This window comes from Macaca nemestrina, chromosome X (genome assembly GCF_043159975.1).
Source record: "Macaca nemestrina isolate mMacNem1 chromosome X, mMacNem.hap1, whole genome shotgun sequence".
Taxonomy (NCBI): Eukaryota; Metazoa; Chordata; class Mammalia; order Primates; family Cercopithecidae; genus Macaca; species Macaca nemestrina.
In genome coordinates, this window is record NC_092145.1 from 91,060,796 (window position 1) to 91,073,863 (window position 13,068).

Below are 13,068 nucleotides of genomic sequence, written 5' to 3' on the forward strand. Positions count from 1 at the left end.
GTTCTGTTCAGCTGCTTTGTCCCTGCAGTGGGGAATGGGTTCCTCTCGGGCCCTTATTTTGACCCCTGGTCTCCAGCCAGGAAACAAGGACTTAGAAAAGTGCTGTGATTTGCCCTATAAATGTTAAGCATGTGTATGACCTGCTGGTTCCATTCCCGAATGTATATTCCAGAGAAACTCTCACAGAAGTCCACAAGGGAGCACATACAAGGCTGTTGTTGATTGCGTGGCAGTGTCGTATGTGGTGGAGTACCATTAGAAGCAACCTAGGATTCTCCTTCTTTACCATTCCCCTCCCCTCTCCCTTTCCTTCTTGGCAGTTACCAGTAGAATTTTTCTTCATCTTCCCTTTTCTGTTTCTGTTAAGTTTCCGTGAGACTCAGTATTTTTTGAGGAACTCAAAATATTCACAGTGTGTTATCTCTTTTAATGTATTATTTTTCCTTTTAAAGAATTAATTGTTTACCCTTTTATTAGTTCTAGAGTTTCATTTTTATCAGCTTTACTTAGATATAATTTACATACAATAAGATTCATTCATTTTAAGTGATTTTAAGTGTATACTTTAAGGAGTTTTAACAAATGTATATAGTTGTATAACCACCATAATAATCAAAATATAGGACATTTCTATAACTCCATAAAGTCCTCTTATCTTGACATTGCAAACAATCTGTGCCCCTACTCCTGGCTACTGGAAAATATTGATCTCCTTTTTATCTGAAATTTTGCTTTTTCTAGAATGTCATATATGTGAAATCATACAGTATATAATGTTTTGTGTTTAGCTTCTTTCATTTAACATAATGCCTTTGATATCCATCCATGTTGTTGCATATATCATTAGTTTATCCTTTTTTATTGCTTAGTAGCACTCCATTGCAAGGATACACCACCTATTCACCAATTAATGGATATCTGGGTTGTTTCCAGTTTTGAACTCTAATGCATAAAACTGCTATGAACATTCTAGGTACAATAGTTTTTTGAGAATATATGTTTTCGTTTTTCTTGGATAAGGGCTTCCAGGGTTAGGGTTGCTAGGTGGCATGGTAGATTTTTTAACTTATTAGATAATGCCAAACTATTTTCCAAAGTCTCTATACCATTTTTCATTTTCACTACTAATACATAATACACAAGAGTTCTAGTTACTCCACATGGTCAACACTTGATATTATCAGTTTTTTTTTTTTTTTTTTTTTGGAGACAGAGTCTCACTTTGTTACCCAGGCACCCAGGCTGGAGTGCGGTGGTGCAATCTTGGCTTGTGGCAACTTCTGCCTCCCAGGTTCAAGCAATTCTCCTGCCTCACTGTCCCAAGTAGCTGGGATTACAGGCATGTGCCGTTATACCCAGCTAATTTTTGTCTTTTTAGTGGAGACAGGGTGTCACCATGTTGGCCAGGCCGGTCTCAAATTCCTTACCTCAAGTGATCTTCCTGCCTTGGCCTCCCAAAATGCTGACTGTGATTACAAGCGTGAGCCATCGTGCCCAGCCAGTCACTAATTTTTTTTTTTTTATTTTAGCCATTCTAACATGTAGGTGTGTAGTGGTATCTCATTGTAATTTTAATTTGCATTTCCAATGGATAGTGATGTTGAGCATTTTTTTCATGTGTTTATTTGCCATCTGTATAAAAACTGGTGAAGTGTCTGTTCATGTATTTTTCCCATTTTAAGTGTATTGTTTGTTTTCTTATTGTTTTGAGAGTTCTTTTTTCTTAAAAATTAATACATAATACTTTCACATATTTATGGGGTACATGTAGTGTGTTTTTTTGTTTTTTTTTTTTGAGATGGAGTCTCACTCTGTGACCCAGGCTGGAGTGCAGTGGCGCTATCTTGGCTCACTGCAACTTCCACCTCCCGGGTTCCAGCAATTCTCCTGCCTCAGCTTCCCAAGTAGCTGGGATTATAGGCATGTGCCACCATGCCGGCTAATTTTTGCATTTTTTTTTAGTAGAGATGGGGTTTCACCATGTTAGCTAGGCTGGTCTTAAACTCCTGACCTCGTGATCCGTCCGCCTTGGCCTCCCAAAGTGCTGGGACTACATGTGGCATTTTGATACATAAATACAATGTATAATGATTATATCGGGGTAATTGGGATAGCCAGCATCTCAAACATTTAACATTTATTTGTGTTTGGAACATTCCAAATCTTCTAGCTATTTTGAAACAAGCAATTAATTATTGTTAACTATAATTGTTTTTATAATTATAACTATTTTGAAATATATAACTAATTATTGTTAACTGCTCTGATATCAACCACTAGAACTTATTTCTTCTATATAACTATAGTTTTATACCCATTAACCAACCTCTCTTCATCTTTCTCTCCCCACAACCTGCCTAACTTCTGGTAACTACTACTATACTCTCCACCTCCATGATATCAACTTTTATAGCCCCTACTTACATATGAGTGAAAACATGATATTTGTCTTTCTGTGCCTTGCTTATTTCGATTGACATAATGTCTTCCAGTTCCATCCATGTTGCTGCATATGACAGGATTTTCTTTTTATAGCTCAATGATATTCCATTGTGTATGTATAGCACATGTTCTTTATCCATTGATCCGTCAGTGGGCATTTAGGTTGATTCCATAACTTGGCTATTTTGAATAGTGCTGTGATAAACAAGGGAGTGCAAATATCTGTTCTGACATATTGATTTTTCTTCTTTTGGATATATATATTATATACCCAGCAGTGGGATTGCTGGATCATATGGTACTTCTATGTTTAGTTTTCCATACCGTTTTCCATAATGGCCGTCTAATTTACATTCTGATCAGCAGTGTATGAGAGTTCTCTGTTCTGTGCATCCTCTTCAGCATTTGTTATTTTTTGTCTTTTTGATAATAACCATTCTAACTGAGGCGAGATAATATGTCCTTGTGATTTTGATTTGCATTTCTCTGATGATTAATGATGTTGGGCATTTTTCATATACCTATTGGCCATTTGTATGTCTTCTTTTAAGAAATGTCTGTTCAGAGCATTTACCCACTTTGAAATCAGATTATTTGTGTTGTTTTTGGTATTGAGTTGTTTGAGTCACTTATATATTTTGGTTGTTAATGTTTTGTCAGAGGGATAGTTTGCAGATATTTTCTCTCATTCTGTATGTTGTTGCTTCACTCTGTTGATTGTTTCCTTTGCTGTGCAGAAGCTTTTAGCTTGATATAATCCCATTTGGCTATTTCTGCTTTTGTTATCTGTGCTTTAGAGGTATTACTCAGTAGAGTCTTTGTGCATATCAATGACCTGAGGCATTTTTCCAATGTTTTATTCTAGTAGTTTTATAGTTTCAAGTCTTAACGTTTAAGTCATTCATCCGTTTTGATTTTATTTTTTCATATGGTGAGAGATAGGGGTCTAGTTTTATTCTTTTGCATATGGACATCCAATCTGTCCAAGACCATAAATCGAAGAGGCTGTCCTTTCTCCAATATGTGTTCTTGGTGTCTTTATTGAAAATGAATTGGCTGTAAATGCATGGGTATATTTTGGGATGCTGTATTCTGTTCATTTGGTCTATGTGTCTGTTTTTATTTCAGTACCATGCTTTTTTGGTTACTATAACTTTATAGTATATTTTGAAGTTAGGTAGTGTGATGCCTCCAGCTTTGTTGTTTTTGCTCAGGATTGCTTTGGTTATTCTGGGTCTTTGTGGGTCCATATGAACCTTAGGATTTTTTTTTCCCATTTCTGTGGTGAACGTCATTGGTATTTTGATAGAGATTGGATAGAGATTGCATTTAATCTGTAGATTGCTTTCAGTAGTATATTTTAACAATATTAATTCAATAATATTAATTTAATATTAATTAATTACATTTAATCTATAGATTGCTTTAGGCAGTACATTTTAACAATATTAATTCTTCCCATCCATCAATATGGGATATCTTTCCCTTTTTGTGTGTAGTTATCAATTTTTTTCAGCACTGCTTTTTAGTTTTTATTCTAGAGATCTTTCACTTCTGTGGTTAAATTTATTCCTATTTTTTGTAGCTATTTTAAATGGGATTGCTTTTTTGGTTTCTTTTTCAGATTGTTAATTATTGGCAAACAGAAATGCACCTGCTTTTTGTATGTTGATTTTGTATCCTGCAACTTTACTGAACTTGTTGATCATTTCCAGCATTTTGTGTGTGTATGTAGTCTTTAGGTTTTTCTAAATATAAGATTATATTATCTGCTAACAAGGATAATTTGATTTCTTCCTTTTCAATATGGATACCCTTTATTTCATTCTCTTGCCTGAATTGCTTTGGCTAGGACATGAAGTACTATGCTGAACATAAGTGGTAAAAGTGGGCATTCTTGTCTTGGTCTAGATCTTGGGGAAAAGGCTTTTGATTTTTTTCCTGTTCAGTGTGATGACAGCTTTAGGTTTGTGATATATGGCTTTTATTATTTTGATGCATGTTCCTCCTGTAGCCAGTTTGTTGTCTTTTTATCATGGAGGGATCTTGAATTTTATGAAATGCTTTTTCAGCATCTGTTGAAGTGATCATATGGGTTTTGTCCTTGATTCTGTTACTGTAATGTATCACATTTATTTATTTGCATATGTTGAACCAAACGTTTGTCCCTGGGATGTGACCCACTTGATCACTGTGAGTGATCTTTTTAATGTGTTGTTTAATTCAGTTTGCTAGTATTTTGTTGAGAATTTTTGCATCTGTGTTTGCCGGCACTATTGGCCTGTAGTTTTCTTTTATTGATGTGTTTTTGTCTGGTTTGGGTACCAGGGTAATGCTGGCCTCATAGAATGAGTTTGAAGTATTCCTCCTCTTCACTTTTTTGAAATAATTTGCATAGAATTGGTATCAGTTCTTTTTTAAATGTTTGGTGGAATTCAGCAGTGAAACCATAAGGTCCTTGGCTTTTCTTTGATGAGACACTTTTTATTACTGTTTTGATATTGTTACTTGTTATTGGTTTGTTCTGATTTTCTATTTATTCATGGTTCAACCTAGGTACGTCATATGTATCCAGGAATTTATCCATTTCTTCTAGGTTTTCCAATTTGTTTGCCTGTAGTTGTTCATATTCTCTGTAATGATCCTTTGTATTTTTGTGGTATCAGTTATATTCTCCCTTTTCCCCTCTAATTTGATTTATTTGGGTATTCTTTTTTTCTTAGTCTAGCTAAAGGTTTGTTGATTTTGTTTATCTTTTCAAAGAAAACTTTTCATTTCATTGATCTTTTGTATTTTTCAGCCTTAGTTTCATTTATTTCTGCTCTGACCTTTTTTATTTATTTCCTTCTACTAGCTTTGGGTTTAGTTTGTTCTTGCCTTCCTAATTCTTTGAAGTGACTTGCTAGATTATTTATTTGAAGACTTTCTTTTTTTTTTTTTTTTGATGAAAGCTTTTATTGCCATAAATTTTCCTCTTTGTACTGCTTTTGCTGTATTTCATAGGCTTTGGTATCTTGTGTTTTCATTTTCATTTGTTTTGAGAAATTTCTATTTTTTAAAAGAATTTTGTTATTTACCCACTGGTCATTCAGGAGCAATATATTTAATTCCAGTGTATTTGTACAGTTTCTTAAGTTGCTCTTGTTACTGATTTCTAGTTTTATTTCATTGTGGTGAGAAAAGACACTTGATATGAATTTGACTTTTTAAAATTTGTTGAGACTTGCTTTATGGCCTAACATATGGCCTATTTTCAAGAATGTTCTATATGCTGATGAGAAAAATGTGTAGTCTGCAGCAGTTGGATGACATGTTCAGTTATTTTCAGTTATGTACATTTGGTCTATAGTGCAACTGAAATCCAGTATTTCTTTGTTGATATCTTGTCTGGATGATCTGTTCGTTGCTAAAAGTGGGTGTTGAAGTTCCCTATTATTATGGTGTTGTAGTCTATCTCTCCCTTTAAATCTACTAGTATTTGTTGTATATATTTGGGTGCTCCAGTGCTGGGTGCATATGAATTTATAATTGTTCTATCCTCTAGCTGAATTGACTCATTTATTATTATATAGTGACATTCTTTGTTTCTTCTTACGGTTTTTGACCTGAAGTCTATTTCATATAATATATGTGTAGCCACTGCTGCTCTTTTGTGGTTTCTATTTATATGCAATATCTTTTTTCATCCCTTCACTTTTAGTCTATATGTGTCTTATTCACTAGAAATTCACTTAAAGAAGTGAAATTCTTGTAGGCAGCATATAGTTGGATGCTGTTTTTTTTTAATCCATTCAGCCACTCTCTTTTAATTGGAGAATTTAGTCCCATTTACATTCAGTGTTATTTTTGAAAGGTAAGGACTCACTACTGCCATTTTGTTATTATTTTCTGATTGTTTTATAACTCCTCTCTTCCATTATTTTACTACCGTCTTCCTTTGTTGTTCAGTGATTTTTCTCTGGTGGTATGTATTAATTCTTTGCTTTTTTTAGTGTATCTTTTACAGGTTTTTGCTTTGTAGTTACTATGGGGCTTAGAACATCTTATTATAAACTGATGACAACTTAACTTAGATCAAAAGAAAAATTAAAAACTAAAATCTCTACAATTTAAGTCCATTACTTCCACATTTTAACTTTTTGTTGTCTCCATTTACATCTTTTTACATTGCCTATCCCTTAATAAATTGCCTTTTTTTTTTTTCTGAGATGGAGTCTTGCTCTGTGTCCCAGGCTGGAGTGCAGTGGCACGATCTTGGCTCACTGCAACCTCTGCCTCCCGAGTTCAAGTGATTCTCCTACCTCAGCCTCCTGAGTAAGCTGAGATTATAGGCACATGCCACCACACCCAGCTAGTTTTTGTATTTTTTAGTACAGATGGAGTTTCATCATGTTGGCCGGGCTGACCTTAATAAATTGTCATTATTTTTGATAGATTTTTTTCAGTCTTCATACTAAAGCTATGAACGGTTTACACACCACAACGCAGTGTTTGTCTGCATAATTTATTCTGAATTTGTCTACATACATTTACCAGTTTATTTTATAACTTCAGATGTTTTCTTTTTACATAGTAGTGTTCTTTTAAGATTGAACAACTGGCTTTAGCAGTTCATGTAAGATAAATCTTCTGCTGATGAATTCCCTCAACTTCTGTCTGGGAAAGTCTATATCTCTCCTTCATGTTTGAGGGATGACTCTGCTGGGCACAGTATTTATGGGAGGTTGTTTTGTTTTGTTTTCATTCAGTACTTTGAGTATGTTGCCCCTGTCCCTCCCACCCTGTAGGACTTACACTGAAAAATCTGTTACCAGAGGAATTGAAACTCCTTTATATGTTATTTGCTTCTTTTCTCTTGCTGCTTTTAAGATTCCCCTCTTTGTCCGTTACCTTTGAGAGTTTGATTATTATATGCCTTAGGGTAATCTTATTTAGATTGAACGTGTTTGGTAGTCTTTAACCCTATATCTGGATATTTATATCTTTCTCTAGGTTTGGAAAAGTCTCTGTTATTATTACTTTGAATAAGCTTTCTACCTTTTGTTCTTTCTCAACATCCTCTTTAAAGCCAATGACCCTTTGGCTTGCTCTTTTGAGGCTATCCCCTAGATCTTGTTGGTGTTCTTCATTTTTCTCATTATTTTTTCTCTTCTTATTGTGAGTTTTCAAATAGTCTTAGAGCTCACCGATTCTTTCTTCTGCTTGATCAGTTCCATTGTTGAGACCATCCCATGCATTTTTCAGTTTGACTATTGTATTTCTTAGCTTTAGGATTTCTGTTTAATTTTTTAAAATTTCAATTTCATTGTTAAACTTCTGTAATACATTTCTGAATTGCTTTTCTGTGTTATATTGGCATTTTCTGAATTCCTGAAAATTGCTATTCTGCATTCTTGATCTGAGAGCTCACACAACATCATCGCATTAGGGTCAGTCACTAGCTCCTTATTTTGTCTATTTGGGAATGTCATGGTTTCCTATTTGCTCTTTCTATGAATGTATGTCTGTGCATTTGCATTGAAGGATTAGTTCTTTATTCCAGTCTTCACTGTCTGGCTTGGTTTGGTCTTTCAGAAGTATGTTTGTCTAGAGGTTTTGTGCAGAGTGACTGTTTAGCTCCCTTAGCCTGAGATCACTGCCTCCTTTTCAACACTAGATGGCACCCGGAACCCAGATTTGACATAGTCTTTCTCAAGTTCAAAGTGCTACCCATCCTGGATGGGAAGGAATCCCAAAGATATCCCAGCTCTGTGGGAAGCTGGATGGAGGTTTGTTCCCAGAGGACTGATGAAGTGTGCCTCCTGCAACGTGATGCTGTTGAACACCCTTTCTGATTTGGTGTCTTTTTTTGAGTTCAGGTGAAGGAAAGCTGTGGAGTTTCATGCACTGGGTGTTGCTAACCCCATCCCCACCCTCTAACTCTAGCTGCCTTTGGGATTTTTTACTCTGCAGGTATTCAAGAGGCTTCTTACAGGTTGAGGCAGGAAGAATTTTTCTGAAAAGGGATCTAAGATGGTGGGGAAGCTAGCTGTCCACTTTTACTTTTTCCAGTATAGGAACCTTGATTTTGAGGGTACCTTTCTACACAGTGCCTGGCAGCTTGGAGAAGGAGCTATTTTACATTTTGCTTGCAGTTTTTCTGTTCTCTGTGGCCTCTGGGATTGTCACAGCTTCAGTCATTGAGTTCTGGAATATTTCTTTTGATAATCTTGGCAGTGGCTAGTTCTTTTTGGTTTTCTGTGGAGGAGAGTAAAGCTACATAACTTATACTGTGCTATTTTGGTGACATTCTGTTATGAGAATTATATATTTTGTTAACAAGTCCTTTGTCAGATAAGTTATTTGCAGACGTTATATCCCAGTCTGTGGCTTAGCCTTTCATTTCCTTAACTGTGTCTTTTTAAAATTGTCCGTATTTATAGAGTCTGTGAGAAATTTTTAACATATGTATAATGCATAGTGATCAAGTCAGGTTTTGGGGTACAATGCATTTTTTTTAAGTATAGTCATCCTACTCTGCTATTGAACATTGAATGCATTCCTTCTATTTTATGTTTGTACCCTTTAACCCACTTATATTCATGTTCTCCCTTCTCACCCACTCACACTTCCCTGCCTTTGTTGTTTTTCCACCGTCTACTTCTATGTGTTCAAATTTTTTAGCACCCCCAAATAAATGAGAACATGTGATATTTGTCTTTTTGTGCCTGGCTTATTTCACTTAAGACAATGACCTCTAGTTTCATCTATGTTGATGCAAATGACATAATTTCATTCTTTTTATGGCTGAGTACCATTCCATTGTGTAGAAGTTCTATATTTTCTTTATCCATTCATTTGTTGATGGACACTTAGATTGATTCCTTATCTTTGCTATTATGAATGGTGCTGTGGTAAACATGCAAGTGCAAGTATTCCTTCGATATAATGATTTATTTTATGTAAGTCGATACCTAGTAATGGGATGGCTGGATTGAATGGTAATTCTATTTTTAGTTTTAAGAGTATCTTTTGAAAAGCATAAACTTTTAATTTTATTGAAATTCAGTTTATCGCTTTATTTTAGTTTATGGGTCATGCTTTTTGTTTCTTACTTTCTTTGCCTATCTCAAAAGCATAACGATTTTCTACTTTTTTAAAAATAGAAGTTATGTAGTTTTGTTTTTTACATTTAGGCCTATGATCCCTTTTGTGGTAATTTTTATATATGGCACAAAGTGCAGATCAAGGTTAATTGGTTTCTGTATGGATATTTGTTAAAAAATACTAATTCCCCTAATGAATTGCCTGGGCACCTTTGTCAAAAATCAATTAAGCATATATGTGGAGATCTATTTTTAGGTGCACTCTTCTGTTCTAGTGATCTATATGACTATTCTTGTAATAGTACCCCGCTTTCTTGATTAATATAGGTTCATAGCAAGTCTTTAAGTCAGGTAGCATAACTCCTCCAACATAGTTATTTTTCAAAACAATTTTAGCTATTTTAGGTTATTTGTATTTCTATATAAATTTATGGATAATCTTGCCAAATTTTACCAAAAACAAACAAAAACCATACCAGTGTTTTGATTGTTACTGCATTAAATCTGTGGATCAGTTTTGGGAACATTGATATGATGAGTCTTCAGATCCATGAACATTTAACTGTTTATTTCTATTTTTTTGTGATTTCGCTCAGGATTGTTTTCTAGTTTTCATTCTATGATTTTGACCTTTTAAAATTTGATTGTTTTAAAAAATATTTAAGGTATAAATTTAAGATGTACAATATGATATTTCGATATAAATGATGAAGTGATGACTACAGTCAAACAGATTAACATATCATCTCACATAGTTACTTTTCTGTGGTAATAGTATCTAAAATCTACTCTCTTAGCAAATTTCCAGTGTATAATACAATATTGTTGACTCTAGTCCCCATGCTGTGCATTAGATCTCTAGACTTTTCCTACATAACTACAACTTTGTGCCCTTTGACTTATATCTTCCCATTTTCTCCCACCCCCTCACCTCTGGTCACCACCATCCTAATCTGTTTCTGTGTATTCATTTTTTTCTTTTTGATTCCACATATAAGTGAAATCATGTAGTAGTTTTCTTTCTGTGACTGGATTATTTCATGTAGCATAATGTCTTCTAGGTTCCTCCATGTTGTGATAAATGACATGATCTCCTTCCCTCCTTCCTGTTAAAGTCTGAATAATATTCTATTCTGCGTCTCTGTATGTATATGATATATATATATATAAATTAAAAATAGAGGTAATTTATTAAAATAGAGGCAACATATTGCATATACATATACACCCCACAGTTTCTTTACCCATTTATCCATTAATGGACACTTTGTTTGCTTCCCCATCTTGGCTATTGTTATTAATACTGCAGTGAACAAGGGAGTGCAGATATCTTTACAAGGTGGCGAGTGCATTTCCTTTCAGCATATACTCAAAAGAGGGATTACTGGATAATATGATAATTCTATTTTTAATTTCTTTGGGAACATCTTAAAGGTATTATTTTCCACAGTGGCTGCTGTACCAATATGTATTCCTACTAATAGTGTACAAGGGTCTCCTTTTCTCTAAACCCTTGTCAACACTTGTTATGTCTTATCTTTTTGATAATATCCATCCTAATAGATGCTAGGTTATTTCTCATTGTGGTTTAGATGTGCGTTTTCCTGATGATTAATGATGTTGAGCATCATCATATACCTGTTGACTATTTTTATGTCTTTTCTGGAGGAATGTCTGTTCAAATTCTTTGCTCATTTCTTAGTTTATTTGTTTATTTGTTTTTTTGCTATGAAATGATGCGAGTTCCTTATATATTTTGAATATTAACCATTTATCTGACATACAGTTTGCAAATATTTTCACTCAGTCCATAGGCTACCTTTGCATGCCGTTGATTTTTTTTTTTTTCTACATAGAAGCTTTTTAATTAGATGCAGTCTCACTTGTTTCTTTTTGCTTTTGTTGCCTGTGCTTTTGGTGTCATAAGAAAAAGCACAGCAGTAGTGCTTTTAGTAGTTTTATGATTTCAGCTCTTGTGTTTCAGTCTCTTATGCATTTTGAGTTAAATTTTGTGTATGGTGTAAAATATGGGCCCAATTTTATTCTTTTGCATATAGATATCCAGTTTTTCCAACCACATTTATTGAAGAGACTATACTTTCCCCATTGTGTCCTGTTGGTGCCCTTGTCAAAAATCAGTTCACTATATTTGCTTGGGTTTATTTCTGGACTCTCTGTTCTGTTACATTGGTATATCTGTCTGTTTTTATGCTAGTAGCATACTGTTTTGATTTCCGTAGCTTTATAATATTGTTTGAAATCAAAGAGTGTGATGCCTCCAACTTTATTTTTATTTCTCAGAGTTGCTTTGGCTATTAAGGGTCTATTTTGGTTCCATAGACATTTTATATATGTTTTTGTCTATCTCCATGAAAAATGCCATTGGAATTTAGATAGGGATTGTGTTGATATGTCGCTTTGAGTAGTAGGGACATTTTAACAATATTGGTTCTTCCAATTCTTGTACGTGGGAAATCTTTCCATTTCTTTGTGTCTTCTTCAGTTTCTTTCATCACGGTGTTTTGGTTTTCTGTGCACAGATCTTTCACCTGCTTGAATAAATTTATTCCTTAAGTATTTCATTCTTTTTGATGGTATCATAAATATGATTTTTTAAAATTTCTTTTTTTGATACATCAGTATAGGTGTAAAGAGTGCAACTGATTTTTGTACACTGATTTTTTGGTATCCTGCATCTTTACTGAATTCATTTATTAGTTCTAAGAGTTTTTATTTTTTTATTTTTTTATTGTTGGGGGGAGTCTTTTGGGCTTTCTACATATGTAATCATCTTATCTCCAAATAGGGCTAGTTTACTTCTGATCCAATTTGGATGCCTTTTATTTATTTTTCTTATCTGATTGCCATGGTGAGTATTTCTAGTACTGTTTTGAATAAAATTGGCAAGGGTGGGCATCCTTGCCTTATACCAGATCTTAAAGGAAAAGCTTTCCATTTTTCACTATTGATTATGATGTTACCTGTGGGCCTCTCATAAATGGCCTTTCTTATGTTGAGGAAATTTTTTATATTAATACGTAATTTGTGAAGATATTTTATCCTGAAAGGATGTTGAACTTTGTGAAAGCTTTTTCCGCATCTATTGAAATAACCATGTGGTTTTTAAATTATTCCTTTTGCTGATGTGTAATGTATCACAATAATTGATTTGGATTTGTTAAGCCATACTTGCATCCCAGGGATAAATCCCACTTGGTCATGATGTATGATTTTTTTGATATGTTACTGAATTTGGCTAGCTACTATTTTATTGAGAATCTTTGTACCTATGATCATTAGTGATACTGGCTTGTAGTTTTTTTCTTTCTTTCTTTTTTTTTTTTTTTTTTTTTTGACAGAGTTGTGCTCTGTTGCCCAGGCTGGAGTGCAGTGACGCGATCTCGGCTCACTGCAAGCTCTGCCTCCTGGGTTCACACCATTCTCCTGCCTCAGCCTCCCGAGTACCTGGGACTGCAGGCGCCCACCACCACGCCTGGCTAATTTTTTTGTATTTTTAGTAGAGACGGGGTTTCACCATGTT

General features: G+C 34.4%; 1 protein-coding gene across 16 annotated transcripts in view; it reads left to right on the top strand.

Moving 5' to 3' along the window:
• Positions 1 to 13,068, top strand: part of LOC105476714 (Cdc42 guanine nucleotide exchange factor 9) — a 179,866-nt gene that overhangs the window by 115,317 nt on the left and 51,481 nt on the right. The gene's annotated exons all lie outside the window — the stretch shown is intronic.